This window comes from Botryllus schlosseri, chromosome 15 (genome assembly GCF_051294905.1).
Source record: "Botryllus schlosseri isolate E-star chromosome 15, Bs_hap1, whole genome shotgun sequence".
Lineage (NCBI taxonomy): Eukaryota > Metazoa > Chordata > Ascidiacea > Stolidobranchia > Styelidae > Botryllus > Botryllus schlosseri.
The window spans coordinates 3,365,400-3,374,354 of record NC_137250.1 but is presented as its reverse complement, the minus strand read 5'-3'; the positions used below and the strand labels follow the sequence as shown (position 1 = coordinate 3,374,354).

Sequence of the window (8,955 nt, the reverse complement as noted above, 5' to 3'; positions counted from 1 at the left end):
GTCATTTGTCACGACTAAACTACATCATATATAATAATTTACGATATACACATTAACAAAGGTTCATTCACATGACTATTCATCTGGTACATATTCAACACCGTGCCACCGCAGCCTATACCCGAAAAGGTAACCATGCCACCACGAGTTTTCACGACACCGTGCCACCGCGGCCTATACCCGAAAAGGTAACCGTGCCACCGCGGCCTATACCCGAAAAGGTAACCGTGCCACCACGAGTTTTCACGACACCGTGCCACCGCGGCCTATACCCGAAAAGGTAACCGTGCCACCGCAGCCATAAGACACAATGGCACCGTGCGACCGCAGCCATAAGAGATAAGGGTCACCGTGCCACCACGAGTTTTCGCGGCACCGTGCCGCCGCACCCATAAGAGCCCATAGCCGCTCGCGACCGATCTATACTACTACTCACGACTCACACTATTTCACGATCCGACGTGATTGGTTGAACAAACGGAAGTTCTACTTCACTGCTCACGTGATTGCCGTACGCGTTACGATTGGTTTAAAAAACTTTCAGTGCTGGGAAGCCATTTCCCTCGGCGATCACTACGCGGCGAGCAAAGTTGGCGAAACTGAGTGTAGAGTTTATTACCGGCAGACGGTTATTGATCGGATTCGTCCAGTTAGTACAGGATGCATTTCACATCAGTTTTCACCGGGAAAAGTGTTTCCGATTCATATACGCGTCTACGGGGTGTGCATAGTTGGTGTGCTGCATTTGACTGCAGTACATGGTACCGTGTAGAAGCAGCAATCTACCAGTATCGTTTAGCACTTACCATACGGCTTCAGAGTGCATACAGTAACCAGTCGATTACAGTATATCATGTTGGGAATGTCTTCGCCTAACTATGTAAATGATGAACCCAAGAAAGTTGAGCCAGTTAACATATTGGGAGGATGTGTATACCAAGCCAATATGTTGCAGTTTGTCGAATGCAAGATATGGAAGGACAAGTTTGCTCTGTAAAATTATGTGACAAACACGGCAAAAGAGAATCTATGTTGTCAATCAGGATCAAGGTGGTCCAATATTTTTCTATGAAGATTTTGACGGGCACTGTCACATTTGTGGTATCCTCAAGACAGCAGGCTTTGGCCGATATTTACACTGTTATTCAGTGTGAGGCTGACAGAAACCGGTTTCCTTGGTGTTTTACAACCTGGTGAAATATTATACCAGAGACTCTTAAATTTACTGGTATACTGTATCGGTAAATTACATTATGGTGAGCAATGTTCCTCTAATTTTTGACGAGTCTGCTCAAAGCAGCACCCTAACAAACTCACTGTGCAGACCCTTAGACAACAGTGCGTAAAGACTAAAAAAAGGTCATCATATTGGATTTTTTGTGCACAACTTACATTTTCTGTGCGCAGAGACCGTGTTAGCCCTGCGCATTTGCGCATGGGCGCAGCTTAGAGGGAACATTGATGGTGAGATGGCTACATTAGACTGCATCATGGAATATGTTTCAAAGTTTATCAGGGAACTATATGCCGATGAAGAAAAGTACCAGTAATTAAAATTGCGTAGTTTTCAACATGGCGTTCTATTTTTCAGATTCATCAGACTGGTTAGCGATTTATTACTCTAGTCCTATTAAATATGAAAATGCTGATAATCCATGGTAATATTAGAAAGGTGATCACAGTTGATCACCTACCTGAGATTTATGATGTTGTGAGATGTGTAGTTCGTAGTACCATCCAGGACAGAAAATTCACTACGGAATATTACGACAAATCGCTTGAATGGAACGGCGATTTTTATGAATTGTCTGCCAAAGATATGGGAAAATATGACTGGTTTTGAAGATGTAAGTGAGTAATTATATTCTATGCATGACAACAGAATTATCATCGTAAAGCGATGACCATGGTGATCATACTGTACTAAAATTATCTTGTCTTGTTCGATATCTGTAATAGAAACGAATATAGATTTTTAGCCAAAATCACGCCGTGTTATATGCAGGGCTTTAGAGCAGCCGCAAATTTAAACTGCTCCTGCTCCAGCTGCTGCTCCGGCTCCGAAATTATCGCATTGGCCTGTATATATCAGGGGTGGCCAGCGAGAGGGTTTTGCGTGACCCGTTAGCTAATTTCCTATTATATTATCGAAAATGAATTGCTCTGATTGCGAACTTGCATTGCCAACAAAAAATTACAATTCTGACTGCGACGCTTGGGATGTTGATGACTAAAATATCAGTTCTGACGCATTGGCGGATCCAGGGTCCAGTCACATTTTCAGCAAACTGTCGTACATTACAATAAACTAGAATAGCAGCAAAATTTTTCTTCATGCTTCGCGTGTTTAATTGTCGCACGATTTCTTGCTTGGATAGCCTACCAGCTACTGAAAACGAAAAAAACGCCTAATTTATCCGATTGAGTCTAACTGTATTCGCAATTACGGGAGAAAGTCTGTTCGCGTTTGCGCTCGCATAAAGATCGTCAATGGTGAAATGCAGGCACAAAATGATTGTCGCATATCATTGGAGATCTTCGTTATCGATGTGGCCAGACGCCGAATAGTCGTGTCCTTGCAATCTGAGCCTAGCGGGTGGTATACAATAGACCCGCAATACTCCAGTAATAATATTATTGACCTTGTTCATTCAAAAACTTCGAAAATTTTACCCGCTTGGCGTGGCTAGTGGACCGCGCACTCGTTCGTCAATTGCATGTGGCCCTTCAGCCGAAAAGGTTGGCCATTCCTGGTCTACATAGATTACTAACCCACCATAGGTTACCGTGATTTTTCATGTTTAATGCGCAAAATTTTCACGATTTTTTGCCCTAAAATCGGGTGGTGCGTATTATACATTGGAACAACACGCTTGAAAAAAATCTCTCGATAAAAAACTTGAAATCACACTTATCCTCATTCTTATGTTTGTTTCCAATCGCGCGTCACTTTCAGCCATCGCGCGTAGTAATTAGTGGGAAGCGTGTATCCAATTAACGAGAGTCGTGTGCAAAAGCATGCCATCTCCTGCTGAGTTGGTTTGCCGTTTGAACGCAAGCGAAATTAGGTCACTAATAGACATCGCGTCAACGACAGGCCCGAACAATCGCATACGTGAATTATACATACACAAGAGGCCATGTGCGCAAGATATATAAACGCTTGCGTAATCGGTCGCATCTCCAACAGACCTGTTGCGCATGACATGACCGTTAGCCTAGGCGCAATCGCATCTATATTAGGCATCGTGAGCAAGATGTTGGATGTCGGTTCGTTGGCCTAAACTAAGTGGCCGCCGGCCTCGCAGTTTTTGGCTGCTATCTTTTATCGTTTAGAGACAATACCGGTAATTGTATAATTATTAGCAATCGCATCTGTAAAAGGTCTCCTCGTGCTCAAGGTGTCGTGTCGCTAGCCCGAACTATCGCGCCGCCCGCTTCGCAGGCCTTAACTGCTATCTACTATCGTTTAAAGACTATCCCGCTAATTCTATGATGATTACTTGATTAGCGATCGTTATGTAATGATTGTTCAAGAGTGACATCGCAAAATAGAATGACATCGTATATGAAATCGGAACTATTCATGTACTGAAATGCAGGGTGCGTACTATACATGGGTACAGACTTTTTCCCATATCCCATATTATACATGGGGGCGTGCTATACTTGGAAAATTACGGTAGTACTTTTTTGTTTCCCGAATTAAATATGTTAGAATATGTTGATATGAGTGATTTTATTTTTATCTAAAAACCGAAGATTTTGACCGATAAAATCTGACAATTTTGACATTTTTCACCCTGAAAATCTTAATTTTGATGAAATTGTGATCTTGTATATGTAAATTACCTGTTTCCTCTCCATTACCCTAGAATTTTAGGCTACTGCTTATCTTCATTTTTGGTCGGAACTGTCTGCTCTTACGAAATAGTTGGGCCTGAAAAAACTTTTGCTATTTCTGCAATAAACTGACTCAATATTACCGGCAAGGTGATAATTCGCTGGGCTTTGATGAAGATATTTATTACAGAGTCAACCTGCATCGGTATATTCTCCAGGAGACGAGCGCTGCATCGAGGTAAAGCAATAAGTGTCGAGTGGGTAAAAAGACTATACGTGACAAGAAAAGATTCAGGTTAGGATGAAAAAAAACATTCGAATCGTGTCATGAGGCCATTTTGAATGGGATATCAACACAAAGTCTATTCGAGATTTAGCCGATGTTGATCGATGCGCATTGGGTAGGTAAAAGGCAGTGTTGGGATCAAGTCACTGATAATGACAATCCCCCTGCCACGTTCATGCAATAGGCTAGTCCTACGACGTATGCACGCACCAATTATTGACGATTAATATCAATGTGTAATATCATACAGCAGAGGCTGCATTACATTCCAATTTTTCAATGTTGGTGACAGACATGTCAGAAGTTGGTCCAAACTAAATCCAAACCTTTCTTCAACTATGCCACATTGCAGGGATCATGGAAAGATAAGCTCTGCAACAAGTTGAGGGAATGACAAAGAAGTTCTCGTCTTGAACTTGAAATAGCAGAAGCATGGACGCTGCGACAAATGGAAATCTCTGCAGCTTGTGGAAAAATCTAGTCAACGCTGCAAGAATTCTCGAGTCTCAACATGCAATGTGAGCATTTTAGTATCATGCTTTCTTCATCTAGATATCCTCAATATGAATATTTTGATATGATACTGATAACACCAACAAACAATGTTACGTCTAATTTTTCTCGAGTCTGTGCGCATGCGAGCAGCTTAGAAGGAACATTGGCGAGGAGTAGCACCTTGCACCGATAATCGGTCATGTTTTAATTAAGATCTATTTTGTCCTACAGAGTCAACATGTATACTCTCCACAGACGACGAGCGCAGCATCGAGATACATTACAACGCAAGAAGAGGCAAGTGGACAGAACCGTAGGTATAAAGCAGTGTTATGATCAAGTCACCGATGGCACAAACCCTCGGCATTTGTAGCATGCGCAATCATTGTTCATGACACAAAAAATGACATATATTATAACTAGGGTCTTTTTTATATGACCTTAGAAAATCAATATTATGACTTTATTTTTTGGAAAATTTGAATTTATGTGAAAATGCTGTATTTTGACATGCAAACATCGGCACTGACGGAACTAAAAGAGTAAAACCTATGCAACAACAGGCATACACATCCACTTTTTATTCTAAATCACTGTTGTAGTACAGTAGTAGTGTGAAATGTTAAAGTCTTTGAAGTTAAGATTCGGACGTAAGATGACTTTGGTAAGGAAAGTGAGAGCTTCACAGACGCTGATGTGGGTTGCCACTTCTGCAGGTGTGCATAAAGCGCTGGTGAAATGTCTTGTATTTGCAGCTCCATTATTTGTTAAACCTCATTTTTGTGCAATCGCTTCTTGATGTAAATTTTGAGCTTCATGACCTAACCAGGAAAATGTGACTTCATAGCTTCAATATACCTCAAAGGGATACGGTTTTGTGTTGAAATTGATTTCACGACTTGCTGATGCATAGAACAAAATATGACTTTGAATGGCCCTAATTATAACCTTGGGTTAGCAAAAAGTGAAGTCAGTGTACAAAACTCGTAGGTGACCTAAAGATACTTTTTAAATTAACATACATTGTTCTTTTTGGCCAGATCTTAGTTATCTTGAATTTTTTAATCGCACATACTTCCAGACATAGACATTTCTTCCTTAGATATAAGGGCGACCAACCCTTGGGCTGCAAGGCGATTCTAGAAATTGAATATAATATTTATTAGTGCTCGCACAAATGAGCGGTGGAACCTTTGCACAACGCGATATACGCAGCCTCGTCGCAACCTTGATATTTATGTGTCCAAGCTTGGAATATTCGTTGTCAAATGAGCCCAGCGGTATACAAAGGCGACCTGCAAATCCTTGCAGGATATGACTGCACACTTGCTTGTCATAACATAATTGTCATCGAATTTGCTGCGTAGTAATATATGTCATGTTTTCACCATTGCCCAACCCTGTTCCCTCCTGTCGGATGACTGAAAATCTTCATCAACATTAGAGGGGCCCGCGAAAGGTTTCAAAGTCGCTGATTTACTTTACGATGTCGCAGTCGCGACAAAACATACTGTTAGTTGATTTCTGGCACTTCTCGTTCAGGTCAACAAAAACTGGGGTGGATGGTTGGGATCGCAACGATCTTCAATGACAACTATGACAGCTTCCTGTTTGTTGACAAAGTGAGTTGTTTGGTATATGTGAAAGCATTATGTCCTACTGTGTTGTGGACACAAGCAAATCGCTTGGCTCACTGCCATCGGGCTACATCATTCACATCATACAAAAAAAGGCAATTTATGGCACTATTAACACTGTATTGCCGTATTAAAGGGGCACTGCGCTCTAAAAATGATGTGGTCTCAAATTGAAGAACAAATAGAACAAAAATTTTTGTCCGCAGCCATTTCCTTCAGAACGCCACCGTAATGGAGCTGCAATTTATTGAAATTTCTACACGACCAGCTGCCGGGGCTGCTTAACCCGTTACATGGCACGATATCTTCACCGTCACACTTGCTCGACGTGATTAGGCAGTCACGCAGAGAACGAATTTTAGATAGTTGTCAGCCGATGTTATGTAGGAAATGTGTCTAAGTTTTGTTCTCTACGTGACTGCCTTATCGCGTCGAGAAAGTGCAACGATGAAGACATCGTGCCGTGTAACGGGTTAAGCAGCCGCGGCAGCTGGTCTTGTAAAAATTTCAATAAATTGCAGCTCCATTACGGTGGCGTTCTGAAGGAAATGGCTGCGGCCAAAAATTTTTGTTCTATTTGTTCTTCAATTTGAGACCACATCATTTTTAGAGCGCAGTGCCCCTTTAACACTGTATTTGTTAAGAATTGGTATCTCGACAGGTCACCTTAAATTGAAAGAATGATGTAATCCAATATCAGTAAATAACGAGAATTTCCCGTGTCCATGCTACTGTAGGACACTATGGTGAAATTCTCACTAGTATATGGTGTCCAATCGAAGAAGATGATGTGAAAATAATATTGGCCCCTCCTATTTCACTTGGAAAGTTGCAGTGTTACGACTGATGCTGAAATCATTCCACTCTGGGTACCATTATGGTCGCTTGATATCCTTAAAATCACCATCACATATGATCGTTTCCTTACCTCTTTGCATGACCCGGACTCACGCGGTAATGACTTATTAGGTAGGCTTACCATATTTTGGAAATCTAAAAAGAGGACACTTTTTCAGAAATTTGCGACTTGCAAATCCGGAGAAGGATTCTGAAAAATCGATGAATTTTCCCACTTAGTAACAGGTTTACTAAAAAAATAAATCACAGTTTTTCACTCCGAAATACCCGCCGTAGCGTCACTTCTGTGCTAATTTACGGCATATCACTCGCATAAATTTTCAAAAAAGAGGACAAAATCTCAAAAAAGAGGACAAAAGGGCGTCCTCCGAGGACACTTCTAAAAAAGTCAAAAAAAGAAGACAAATCCTATTAAAAGAGGACGTATGGTAACCCTATTATTAGGCCTAATACTTGATCAATTCTCAATCTCGGACCACATCGATAGTACTAAGCTAATATCATTTTCATTTATCAGGAGCCAAAGAATTATATCCGACGATCAAGTACAATACGATCCTGAATGAATGGAAAGTTCTCTTCTATGGCAAAGTTATCAAAGGGGTCAGAAGCTTCCATCATGCTATGGCCACAATACTGGCTGTTCAACATCAAGTTCGCACCATGAGCCTCTAATTCATGGTCCGTCGTCACGAACTCTCCGAACGTTAAGTACACTGCGGCTGTTCGTAGCAAATCAAATATTGTTTCTGTACATACGTCTCGAAACTTTGTAACGTTACGTAGACTTTGGCTATTCGTAATGAATTAATTTGAATAATTCACCAAGAACAGGTCCATATTTTTAGCGGTTATAATTCTTGTTTCATTACATTAGGTACTCGCCGACTTTTACTGTGACAATTTGTAAGCACTTGATTAATAGCGGGCCGGTCAATATTTCAAGCCGGTATATTAATTCTTGTTTCATTACATACGTTTCTAAACTTTCTAACGTTAGGTGTGTCTGACTGTGACTGTTCATTGTGAATTAATTTAATTAATTTATTGAGGACGGGTCAATACTTTTAGCCGTTATTATAATTCTGGTTTCATTACATATGTACAAAACTTCGAAACATTAGATACTAGGCGGCTTACACTGTAGCTTTTTGTAGTGAATTAATTCATTGATGACGGGCCAATATTTTTAGCCATTGTTGGAATAATTCTGGTTTCATTACGTATGTCCAAAACTTCAAAACATTAGGTACCGTACTATAGGCGGCTTACACTGTGGCTTTTTGTAGTAAATTAATTCATTGAGGACGGGTCAATATTTTTAGATGTTGTTGTAATAATTCTTCATTCATTGCATAAGTTCCAAAACTTCTTAACGTTAGGCACTCTGCGGCTTACACTCTGGCTTTTTGTAGTAAATTAATTAATTGATGACGAGCCAATATTTTTAGCGGTTGTAATAATTCTTCATTCATTGCATAAGCTCCAAAACTTCTTAACTTTAGGCACTCTTGCGGCTCACACTGTGGCTTTTTGTAGTAAATTAATTCATTGATGACTGGCCAATATTTATAGCCATTGTTGTATATAACTCTTCTTTCATTGCATAAGTTCCAAAACTTCTTAACGCACGGTACTCTTCGACTTACACTGTGGCTGTTGGTAGTAAATTAATTAGCCATGACATGTCAATATTTTTAGCCGTTATAGTAATTCTTATTGCATTACATATTATCCGAAACTCTCGCCATTTCAGAATTTTTCTTGTTTTGATGCATTTGTTCTCAATATACCATCATTTGATCCAACACTGAATTGCTTGTTTTAATTGATATC

General features: G+C 40.4%; 1 long non-coding RNA gene across 3 annotated transcripts; it reads left to right on the top strand.

Annotated features, from left to right (window-relative positions):
* The first annotated feature begins 1,330 nt into the window (after nucleotides 1-1,330).
* On the top strand, nucleotides 1,331-7,982 carry LOC145457357 (uncharacterized). Of its 3 annotated transcripts, none has more exons than XR_013920855.1 (5): nucleotides 1,331-1,847; nucleotides 4,034-4,647; nucleotides 4,856-4,937; nucleotides 6,167-6,246; nucleotides 7,637-7,982. It is a non-coding gene; the product is annotated as an uncharacterized LOC145457357 (long non-coding RNA). The 3 variants fall into 3 exon arrangements; XR_013920854.1 differs by having other exon boundaries at nucleotides 4,856-4,941; nucleotides 7,637-7,690; XR_013920856.1 differs by having other exon boundaries at nucleotides 1,331-1,851; nucleotides 4,856-4,941; nucleotides 7,637-7,690.
* Nucleotides 7,983-8,955: the final 973 nt, after the last annotated feature.